At 50.5% G+C, this 12,630-nt stretch overlaps 1 protein-coding gene across 8 annotated transcripts in view; it reads right to left on the reverse strand.

The window, feature by feature from the left end:
- Window positions 1-12,630, reverse strand: part of TMEM94 (transmembrane protein 94) — an 805,258-nt gene that overhangs the window by 691,620 nt on the left and 101,008 nt on the right. The gene's annotated exons all lie outside the window — the stretch shown is intronic.

Here is a 12,630-nt window from a genome sequence, read left to right on the forward strand (position 1 = left end):
CTGTATCCTAAATGGGAACAGAGATAGGCACTCTCCCTGGTTGAGCACAAAACCTCGGATGACGGTACCACTACTTAGGGTTATGGACAATATAGGCTTGATAGAAAGCTGGCGTACACAGACGTCCAACATTCCATCCATCCAACATTCCACACCACAGTCATTCTAGCTGAGCAGCAGGGAAACATAAGTTACAACACGTACACTTCACAGGAGTTGGAATGAATTGACACACTGACGTATGACACTTACAGTCGATTGGACCGACTGTTATAGGTGGGAGTGGATTCAGAGATGATTCATACAGTGGAGCACCTGGAGAGATTTCTGTCAGATCATGCGCCAGTAATGTTCGGCCGACACTGGGACAGAGGTGCGCTTGTGGTGTGGAGTTGGCGAATGCCCTCTGATCTACTGACTGATTCTGCCAGTCTGGAGACTTTAGCAACAGTCATGCAAGAATATTTGGAGGACAATTTGGGCACCGCTGCACCCAGGGTCACCGAATGGGATGCACATAAGACTGTAGTGCAGGGTGCTTGCATAGGGTCACATGTGGGGTGTGCCAGCAGTTGCTGGCGGACATAACTGCTGATGAAACTAGATTGGCTGAGTTCCAGGTGGGGGGAACATTTTCAGAGGAGGTTTGGACAACCATACAGGCCATCCAGCACACCCTAGGTGAAAATTGGGAATCCCTTGATCGTCACACACTAACTGACTATCGTAGACGTTTGCATAGGGATGGAGACTACACTGGGCAGCTTTGAGCCTGGATATTAAAACATGGATTTGAGATCCCCGCCTCTATTTTGTTTTCAGGCACGGGTTGGCCGATACGTGACAAGGCATTGGGATGTTCTTGGGGTCCTGATAGACCTCTTCAAGAAAGTATACCAGGCTGGGGGGCGGGGGGATGATCGTCCGGAATTGATAAAAGGTTCCTTTCTGGAATGGCTCTTCCCTGTATACCTGGAGAGGAGATACAAGCCTTAGAGGAAGCTGTTACTCTGGAGGCATGCACCCAAGGAGCTTAATGTGTCAAAGGCACCTGGGGAGGGGTGGAGGGGGTTCCCACTCGGTTCCTACAAAGTTTTTACCTGGTTCTTACGGAGAAATAGTTGGAGGTGTTTCTGGAGGGTAGGGCGGTTGGGACCCTGCCTCCTGCCATGGGCAACGGTGTCATTCATTTCATGTTGAAGCCAGGAGGTGCACCAGGGTATCCGTCCTCCTATCATCCCGACTATGATCACCTTCAATTGAATATGCTACTTACCAGTATGCATCTGTTCTTGGCATGTAGGGCTGCTGACATTCAGATCTGTGCATAGATCGCCGCCTAGTGTTGGGTCCGGATGTTTGCACGTTGTTGTCCTGGAAGAGTCTTCGAAGTATCCTGAGATAGGTGACTCCTCCCCTGGACCACAGTGCGCATGGGCATCCTCTCCATCCTCAGATTGTTTTTCGCCATTGTGGCAGTGATGGAGTAGATACAGAAAGTGATGACCATGCTTACAGTAATTCTGAGAGCTGCAGCTGCTACAGGCGCCGGGGAGGAGGGTGGGCGATATGAATGTCAGCAGCCCTACATGCAAAGAACAGATGCATACTGGTAAGTAGCATATTCAGTTCGAGGCATGTGGGCTGCTGAATTCATATCTGTGCATAGAATATATAGCAGTACCCTCTATTAGCGGCGGCTACCAGTGCCAGCTGCAGCGGTCTGAAAAAGAGTTTTGAGAACAGCCTGTCCTACAGCTGCCTGCTGTTTTGATTGCACATCTACACAATAGTGTTTGGTAAATGTATGTGTAGTGGACCAGGTGGCTGCTCTACATATATCATGCAAAGGAATGTTTCCCAGGAAAGCCATGGAGGCCCCTAACTTACGTGTTGAGTGGGCTCGTGGGGGAATCGTTAATGTGCGTTTAGCTTTTTGATAGCAAATTTGAATACATTTAACGATCCATATGGCTATACCTGCTTTGGAGATGGCGTTACCTTTGTGGTGTGGGGCAAAGGCAACGAAAAGTTGTTTTGTTTTCCTGAAGACTTTAGTCCTGTCTATATAGTACATGAGGGCTCTCTTTACATCCAGTGTATGGAGTGCTCTTTCTGCGACAGTTTGTGGGTTTTGAAAGAAAACAGGCAGTTCAATAGTTTGATTCATGTGGAACTGCGATATCACCTTGGGCATGAATTTGGGGTTGGTACGTAGTACGACCCTGTTGGCGTGAACCTGTATGAATGGCTCTTGAACGGTTAGTGCCTGGAGTTCACTAACTCTCCTCAAAGAAGTGATCGCTACTAGGAAAGCTACTTTCCAGGTGAGGAATTGAATCTCGCATGAGTGTAGAGGTTCGAAGGGTGGACCCATCAGGCGTGTGAGGACCAAGTTGAGGTTCCACATTGGAGCTGGTGGGTGGCTTGGAGGAATTACACGTTTGAGTCCTTCCAAGAATGCTTTGATGGCAGGCACTCTGAATAAAGAGAGGTGCTGCCTGTTCTGGAGATAGGCTGATATTGCGGTCAAATGGACACGTATTGAGGTGTATGCCAGATTGCATCGGTATAGATGTAAGAGGTAACAAATTATGTTTTGGATGGATGCGTCTGGCGGGTTAATGTCATTGTTATTGCAATAAATGACGAACCTTTTCCATTTGGCTGCATAGCAAGCTCTGGTAGTGGGTCTTCTAGCTTCCTTAATGATGTCCATACAGTCAGGTGGCAGATTTAGGTAGCCAAACTCTAGGACTTCAGGAGCCAGATTGCCAGGTTCAGCTGTTGCGGATCTGGGTGCTGAATCTCTCCATGGTTCTGCGTCGGGTTTGATCCGCAGCCTTTGATGCGGCACCACGGAAAGTTCGAGAAAGGTGGTGTACCATGGTTGGCGTGTCCATGTTGGAGCAACCAGGACGAGTGTTAGTGAGTGTTGTCTGAGTTTGCGTGCCACCAGCGGTATCAATGGTGCTGGTGGAAAAGCGTACGCAAATCTGCCGGACCAGTTCATCCATATCGCATTGCCCTGCGACTGCGGATGTGGGAACCTGGCGGCAAAGCTTTGGCATTTTGCGTTTTCGCTTGTGGCGAATAGGTCTATCTCTGGATGACCCCACTGCTGGAAGTACGGTTGGAGTACTGATGGGTGTAACTCCCACTCGTGCATCTGGTGGCTGTGTCTGCTGAGCAGATCCGCCATCTGGTTGTCCTTGCCGGGGAGGTGTTCCGCCATGAGGAACATGTTCCTCTGAATGGCCCACTTCCACATGCTCTGAGCCAGATGAGACAACTGTGGAGAGTGTGTTCCTCCCTGCTTCTGTATGTAGTACATGGCAGTCATGTTGTCCGTCCGGATCAACACGACTTTGTTGCACAAGTGTACTTTGAATGCTTTCATTGCCAGGAAGATTGCCATCAGTTCTAGAAGGTTGATGTGCATCTTCTTTTGTTGTATTGTCCATAGTCCCTGCACTGTGTAATTGAGTACATGAGCTCCCCATCCCTGGAGAGACGCGTCCGCTGTCAGTATTATTTGTGGAACAGGCTCTTGGAACGGTCGGCCCTTGCAAAGGTTTTGTGGATTCCACCAATGCAGAGAGTTGTATGCTCGACCGCTCTCACCAACACTAGGTCTTTTAGTTGCCCGTGAGCCTGATTCCATTGACGTGCTAAGCACTCCTGAAGCGGGCGCATATGTAGTCTCGCGTGTGGGACTATGAAAATGCAGGAGGCCATCATGCCTATCAACTGCATGAACACTCGCGCGGGAAGGGAGTGTTGGGGTTTGAACTTGGAAATCAGCATTTGCATGCTGGTGATCCTCACTAAATTTGGCTGAGCTGTGGCTGCCAGAGTGTCTATGGTCGCACCTAGGTACTGTTGTGTGGGTTGGAGATGTGATTTCGGGTAATTTAGTGAGAACCCTAGACTGTGAAGAAGGTGAATGGTGCGGGACATGTGGCTGGCACATTGCTGGGCTGACTTTGCCTGAACAAGCCAGTCGTCCAGGTAAGGGTAGACGTGAATGTGTTGCCTCCGTAGATGTGCAGCCACAGTAGCTAGGCACTTTGTGAAAACCCTGGGTGCTGTTGTCACGCCGAAGGGAAGAACCTTGAATTGGTAGTGCTGCCCTTGAATAGTGAACCTGAGATATTTTCTGTGTGAGGGGTGAATGGGTATGTGGAAATACGCATCTTTGAGGTCTAGCGTGGCCAGGAAGTCTCCCTGTTTGAGCAGCGGGAGGACTTGTTGTAGGGTGAGCATGTGGAAATGCTCTGAGAGAATGTTTCGGTTGAGGGGTCTCAGGTCTAGTATAGGTCTGAGTGACCCGTCCTTTTTTGGTATTAAGAAGTATAGGGAGTACACCCCCGTACCTTGCTCGTGGACGGGTACGACCTCTATTGCGCCTTTTTTCAGCATACTTAGCACTTCCTGCTGTAATAGCGCTAAGTGCTCTGAGGACATAGGACGGTGTTTTGGCGGTATTGTGGGTGGAGTGGAGGTTAATTCTAGGCAGTAACCGTGTTTGATAATATCTTTGACCCACCTGTCCGTGGTGATGGAGTTCCACGTGGACAGGAACCTTTGTAGCCTTCCCCCGACAGGTGTTATGTGGTCGGGAGGAAGGGAGAGGGCGTCACTGTTTGTTCTTGGGGGAGGACCGGGTATTGCCGTATCCGCGTCCTCTGCCTTTTGTGCTGGAGCCACGATATCCACCCCGGGTGTTTTTATCGTAGGTACTTTGTGTGTTGCCCTTGTTGTAGGTTTGCTGTGACCCCTGTCCTCTACCTGCTCCTCTATTTCCGGGGCCACGAAAGGAGCCACTCCGAAAGGTCTGCGTTTGGAGAGCCCCCATGGACTTTGCAGTGTCTGTGTCCTTTTTTATTTTTTCTAGGGTGGTGTCAACCTCTGGTCCGAATAAGTAGTCGGGGTTGACCGGTTGATTGAGAATGTTATTTTGAACCTCAGGTTTGAATCCGGAGATTCGTAACCAGGCGTGTCGTCGTAACATGACGCTGGTGTTTATTGCTCTGGCAGCTGTATCTGCGGCATCCAGTGCACACTTAATGGATGCGTTTGTGAGGAGTTGTCCCTCCCTGATGAGGATCTCTGCTCCCTCTTTGTATTGGTCAGGGAGATGTTGGAGTAGGGTTTCTAATGTGTCATAGTGTGCGCGATCGTAGCGAGCTAGGAGCGCCTGGGTATTGGCAATACGCCATATGTTAGCTGCCTGGGCTGCAACCCGTTTGCCGGAGGTCTCTAGCACCTTGGACTCTTTGTCCGGGGGAGGAGCATCCCCAGTTGTCTGCGAGTGCGCCCGTTTGCGAGCATTAGCGACTACGATGGAGTCCAGAGGCAACTGGCCTTTAATGTACGTAGGGTCCCCAGGCGCCAACCTATATTTCTTGTCGATCCTGGGGTTTATTACTCTTGCCCTGGTGGGTTCTTTGAAAATGTCCTTTGCTGGTTTGAGGACACCTTTCAACATGGGTAGAGTTTTGATATGCCTTTCTGAGGATGCGAAAGTATCCATTAGAAAATCGTCCTCGATTGTGTCAGAGTGGAGTTGCACACCATGATTGGCCCCAGCACGTTCAATGAGGGCGTTGAATGCGGCAGTGTCCTCTGTGGGGAACGTTTTCGCGCCATATAGCTGCGTGTCCTGTGTATCCATAGTTGCACCCGGGTCTACAGGGTCATCCCAAGCCTGGTCAGGGTCCTGTTGGCCTTCAGGGTCCGTCGCTCTGGGGTAGGGGACGTTGTCACCCATGTAGTCCTCCAAAACGTCGGTTTCGGAGGGTGTTGGAGAGAAGGACTGTGGATGTGGGTAAGAGGTATGGAGACGTTCGTAAAGAACTGGTTCCGAATCCACTGGCAGCTTTTTCTTTAGCGGGATCCGGTAGGAGTCCAAAGCTTGTTCGGAAGATATTCTCCGCTTGTGGAGCATAATTCTGCCGGTGTCGGCATCGATGATGTGGGACGGTGACGTCTCTGTAGGAGAGCGTTCGGCAGGTGTGATCCTAGTTTGGGTGACACGTGTTCTTATTTCAAACAGTTTGGGCGCCGTGGATGGCGGCAGGCCAAAAGTGATGTGGGGTGGTGCTGGAGAAGCTTTTTGAGCTTTTTTCGGCTCGGAGCCGGACGTGTCCTGGAGGGCTGCCTTTTCTTTGACGCGTTGCAAGGACGCTGCAACTTGTCGCACCTGGAACGCCGACGGTTCTTTGGCGCCGAGCGGTTCTGTAGAGGCAGGCGTGGACTTCTTTGGGGCCACGAGGTCATCAAGTCGAGGAGAGGTAGTAGCTGTCGAAGGCGTCGATGATTGGGCCTTCGGTGCTGCTTTCGAAGTGGTGTGCGAGGCAGCGGCCATTTTGACCTTAGTGGCCGGAGCAGATTGTTTCGGTGCCGGGGGCCGAGGCGGTTTGTCGGTACCGATGGCCTTTTTCCGTGCTGCGAGTTCGGCACCGAAGTCCCGTTTGGTGCGGTCGGTGCCGACGGGTTTGGCTGGCGTCGAAGGTGTAGTGGGCTTCGATCCGACCAGTGTCACTTTCAGTTTCGGTTTCTGTGGAACCGATACGACTTTCGGTTTCGGTTTCGAGGAAGGGAAACCAGTCGTTTTGGGTACTAATGGCTGTCGCTGAATGTCCGAGGCCGGGCCAGAGGGCGGGGCCGAAGAACTGCGGGATAGGTCTTGGGTAAGGCCCGAAGGCGATCCCTCGACCGGAGCCATAGATTGACGCACTGGGATATCCTCCGTCTGTACGGGTAGGCCTTGCTCGTCACCGGAGCTACTTTCTTCGGCCCCTAAGGCCTCATCGTAGTCTCCTACCTCGGTGTCGGCTTCATCCCTGTGAAAGAGTTGTTCTTCGATGTCTTCCGATCCGGAATTGTGTTCGGAAGCGGGGCTGGAGGGTAGGTTCTCCACGCCTTCCACATCTTCGTCCTCGGCGCTGAAGATGTTGGTCGGGGCCGGTGCCGCTTGCTGCGCTTCAAGTCTCGCTGCTCGTCGATTCCGGAGAGTCTTTTTGTATCGGAATCGGGCACAGGCCATACATGTGGATTCGTCGTGGTCCGGTGAAAGGCATTTGTTGCACACCGGGTGGACGTCGACATGGGGATATTTCGCATTGCAAACAGGACACCGCTTGAATGGTGTCCTCGATTCCATCGTCGATGTGGCTCGATGGTCGGATATGATGCGAAAAAGTTGTTTTTGAAGTCAGTAAACTAACAAGTAACTGTCGATACCGATCGGGAACAGTACCGACGCGAACTAAAGGCCTTTTGGCCTGAAAAAAGTTTTCCCTAACTTGAGTCAAGATAAGCACATCCGAACCCAATGGCGGAAAAAAACAATCTGAGGATGGAGAGGATGCCCATGCGCACTGTGGTCCAGGGGAGGAGTCACCTATCTCAGGATACTTCGAAGACTCTTCCAGGACAACAACGTGCAAACATCCGGACCCAGCAGTAGGCGGCGATCTATGCACAGATATGAATTCAGCAGCCCACATGCCTCGAACGTTAAAGTACTCTGTAAAATACTAGTTAACAGGTTACGTGAGGTGGTGACTGGCTTGGTTCACGAGGATCAATGCGGCTTTATGCCAGCTCGTAGTATGACCCATTATCTCCGGACACAGACGCATGTCTTGCATGAAACCAATGGCAGTGATTAGGATATGGCCTTAATGTCAATATACCTAGAGAAGGCTTTCGATACTGTTAGCGGGATTTCTCTTATGGCAGTGCTCGAGGCAATACAACTGTTATATAAGGACCCTGTGGTGAGACTACAGGTGTGCGGTGAACTCTCCGAGGCCTGGGTGGTTGGGTGGGGCACTAGGAAAGGCTGGCCTCTCTCGCCACTCATGTGCGCCTTGGCCGTGGAGCCCATGACGATATAATTGCGCAGGGAACTGAAGCCTTGGGGTATACAGGTGGGAGGACATAAACACATTATTTCTTTATATGCAGATGATGCACGGATTTATCTACACACACCTGTGGAATCGATCTCACGCCTGCATAACTTATGAGGGAGTTTGGTAGCGTATCTTGTCTGCAATTCAATATTAATAAGACCTTATTACTCCCATCGAGAAGATTGGTTGCGGTGCTGCCCGAATAGTTGCCTGGCCTCGGGATTAGTTGGGAGAGAACAGGCTTTCGCTATTTGGGGCTGTGGGTGGCACACACAGTCGACTCATACAGATACCTTAATGTGGACAGGGCACTGAGGGGTTTGGCTGGGTCTACTGCCTTCTGGAAGACATTGCCTTTGTCAGTGATTGGGCGCGTGGCCACTGCAAAGATGGTATTTCTCCACGGTTGTTTACATCTTATCCAGAATTCATTGTTTCCCCTTAGGAGGGACTTTTTTCAGTGCCTGGATAGTTTACTAATTGCATTGGTATGGGCTGGCGGGCGCAGTCGTGTTGCGTTAGCGGTACTGAAAAGAGACATGGAGGGGGGGGGGGGGTCTGGCGCTGCCGGATATACAGCTTTAATATTATGCAACACACCTTCAGCATGCAGCTCAATGGTTGGCTGAGACTGACAACTGGGAGAAGCGATTATTGGGGGGTATGACTGGTGAGAGCATCTTACCGCGTCTGCTTGTGAGGGGTGGTCACGCGGATGAATCGGTCCCCTATTTGGTGAGGCACACAGCTGGGGTCTGGGAGGAGATGTCACAAAACTATTAAGTAGGACCCTCTTCGAGAGAGAACTATGTATTTGAGACCTTGAACCCTTCCGGGCCATAGAATGGGACATATCCATGATGGGGTGGAAAGCGGGGTGATGCCACCTGGTAGGTGATCTTTTCTCAGGGGAAGCTTTCTTTACATTTTAAGACGCACGGGATGCTTTTCAGGTGGGGCTCGGGCAGTTTCCCTACTATGCCAAGTTGGAGAGCACGGTGAGGGAAATATGTAATGCATATCAGGCTGCACAACCTGCCTTTCACACGCTGGGAGGTCCGATTAGATGGCAGGAGGGTAGAAATATTGTTACACTTTTATATAGGGAAATTAAGGAAGATGCCACTAAGCTACTTACCGTAACAGCGTAGCATGGGAGGGGGATCTGGGTGAACCAATTGAGAAGGATTGGGACCTTGCATGCGGCATGGTGAGGTGAGTATTCTGTAGTCATAGATTCAAATTGGTGCACTCTAATTACTTGCATCGTACCAACATATCCCCCATAGGGCAGCATAGGATAGATCCTACTAAGACAATGAGATGTGTGCATTGTAGAGAGGATGACACAGGCTTCCTCCACCTGGCCTGGCACTGTGCCGAAGTTTTGAATTTCTGGAGGGAGGTAATTCCCAGAGCAGGTAAGGTCACGGGCATTCAAATTCCCTGGACACCTCATGCATGCTTGTTGGGGATAATAAAGAAACCCAGAGGGCGTAAAATGTCTTACAAATGTCTACAATTTACGCTGCTTCTAGCGAAGCGCAGAGTTGCTATGGGTCGGATGGGGACCTGGGTACCATGTGTAGATCTATTGGTATGTGATGTTTTGGAATGTGGAACCGCTGAGGAACATCATACGCATTTTGTGCACTGATAAAAAGGCCCCTGAGGCTGTGGCAGCCTGGAGACAAATAATAGAGAACTTTAAAACAAGTGGGGCTCTGGATTCTGACTCGGATTAGGAATTGTTTGTGCGCTCATCAAGATAGTAACACTGAACCTGTTGATGGGGTCACATGAAGTGGATGAACATAATTTATCAGATACTCTTGCTTACACACTTGGTGTAAGGGATATTGTTACTTTATGAGCAGAGTACAATGAGGGGTAGTGGGTTGGAGGGTAATTTGATTGCAGGGTTGATTTGCACTGAATGCTATGTTGTATTGCTGTTGTTGAAAAATACCAAAATTAAAATAAAAAAGAATAAAAGGTTGAGAGGTTGAGAGGACGTGGCAACGGGTTTGTGATTTCTCAATAATGGCGGAGGAGCGGATTAGGATACATAGGGGAGTGCAGGCAGTCTCCGCCGATGCACAGTTTCAATCAATGCAATATAGTGCTTACCTCTCACCCAAATACCTGCACACAATATACCCATCTAGGAACGTGGAGTGCACACGCTGCAGGTACACAACAGCAGACTTCTTTCATGTTTTATGGAGCTGTCCTCCAATTGTTTGTTACGGAGCGGAGGCCCTCGGGCACCTTCATAAAAGTACGGGGTGGGCAATACCTAGAAAACTGAAACAGTGCCTACTGAGGTCGGTGCCTGCTAAGAACAGGAAGCTTAGTAGGAAATTAGCATGGCTTGAACAGACTGTCGCCAAAAGACGCATACCTATTAGACGGTTGAGCCCGAGCCCCTCTGCCCCCTTAACCCGTCCACCTGCCTGCAGACTGGCAGCGGGATATGAAGGAATGGGTTTGGGCGGAGGAGGAGCAAATAATAAAAGTGAAGCAAGATAATAGGCTGGCGGACGACCTGCTGGCATGGGGTGCCATGATCCATGACCTTGATGGAGTCTGCTTTGCTGCCCTACAGCGGAGGCGAGAGTGATGAGGAAACCAACCAGGTATAGCGCTCCCAAACTATGGTGGGGGAAGGATGACATAATTTAGAGTTTGGACACTGATAAAGATAGCTTAAGACAGGCTGGGGGTGAAATGCTGCGGCTTACCTGCATCGTTTGGTATCCTTCGAAATGTGAAACATGTAACATGCAGAGCAAGGGGGGGGGGGTAGGGGTGTCTTTCAATGCAATTTGGTTTGTTTTATTATGTTGAGTTTCAAGTGGTGTTCAAGGCATTTGGTATTGTACACTTTTAATGCAATTGTTCGCAAAACCCACACAGCAACATTAGTCATCCTGTGGAGGGCTATATTGCTAGATATGGACATAATTGACAGCGATACTGTGCATACTTTTTTTTTTTGAAAAACCTTTATTGACATTGCAACCAAAGACAAGTATGGGCCTACAACCCTCGGGGCCGGCCGCTAAGCAGTTAAAGTAACAGCAAGCAAATCTTAATCACACGCAGCACCTCGGGAAGCAGATTCTCCATGCTAGTATACTCTAGTCCAGTGAACAGCCCAAAGGGGAAACCAGGATATAAAAGGTTTTCATTTTACAATAAGGGATAGAAGGATCAGGTGCCAATCAAGTTCTCAGCAGCGAAAAATGGCAGGCAGAGTAGTGAACGTCAACAATGAACAGCAATCTATCAAGTCACTGGCGCTGAAACAGGAGGTTCAGGATGTGGAGGAATGTCACGAGCCGTTTGCGCCTGCAGTCCCCTGCCCTAGGACCCAGAAGACATCACGGAAATTGATGCACAAATAAAAAACAATGATTGGCAACGAAGGAAACCTACCGTACTGACCCCAGAAAAGAAAGACAAAGAAGAATAAGAGAAGAAAAAGGAGGCCATAGGAACAAAGTAAAGGACTAAAGAAGCCCCTCCCCCAACCCCCCACCTCTGCAGATGACTACGGCCCCCCCCCCCGCAGTGTGCCTGTCGCCCCAGAACCAGACCCGAAATATAGAAGAAACAGAGAAAAAGGGGAAAGAGAGGAAACCCCCCCTAACAGAGAAGGGGAGAGAGTAGTAATAAACTGGAGGAGGGCCTTCAACCATGCCCCTGGCTTCTCCCTCCCGCACAATATATTCCTCCCCAAAACAAACAGTAAACAACAAAAATTCGACCATGTCTAAGAGAAATGGGGAGCATTATTCACAGACTACACTATTAGTTATGCCGTGAGAGCACACAACCCCCAAGCCCGCCCGCCTATTAAATGACAACCTCTGAAGGATCAGCCTTATCCTTGGCCGCGCTTTGCGAATCCACCAATGCATACCCAGCGACCCATTATCATGTCCAAAGTTACAAGGAAGAGGAGCGTCCGAAGAAGACCAGGAAGGGACACACACATGTAGGGAGGATGTCTCTGAACACCAACACAGTCATCGTCATGGAAGATCACCTTTCCCAGTACTGCCCCAGGGCCTGCGCCGCACACAAGGTCCAGGAAGGAGGAATCAGCCAGAGCAGGCGACCGCTGCGGGAAGATCGCCTGGGTCGCCGGAGGCCGCGCATGGGACAAAGTCACCACCTTCTGCTCAAGTCCAAAATCTCCGGAACAGGCCGACCCCACAGCCAGCCGACCACACGCTGCCACAGTGTCCGAAATTTCCAGCTGTCCCTTATTCACAGAGGCGGTCACGTTACTTTCCTCCTGTGTAGGGTGAAGCAGATCCTTGTGTACCTGGGGACAGGCAGACCACAACTGTTCCGACGCTGACGCAATACCATCCAGCTTCCTCCCCAATACCCGGGCGCCGTGAACCAGGGTGGAATGAAGGGCTCCGAGAGCGTCGAGAAGGTCACCGTACCCCAGCACAGCCCCCTGCGCTCGCTCCGCTACGCTCCTCTGCGCCACACACTCCCAATCTTGCTGTGACCCAATGTACAGGATGATAGAGTCCATCCCATCAAGATGGCCGCAGGGCAGGGCCACCCCAGATGGGAACCGGGACTCAGGCACAAGCGCATCAAGTTCCATGTCACTGCAAACAGGGTTCCGGAGGCAGGCAAAATATGCATCCAGTGTGTGGTCACAGGTAACAGTCGTTCT

This window comes from Triturus cristatus, chromosome 7, assembly GCF_964204655.1.
Source record: "Triturus cristatus chromosome 7, aTriCri1.1, whole genome shotgun sequence".
NCBI classification, from domain to species: domain Eukaryota; kingdom Metazoa; phylum Chordata; class Amphibia; order Caudata; family Salamandridae; genus Triturus; species Triturus cristatus.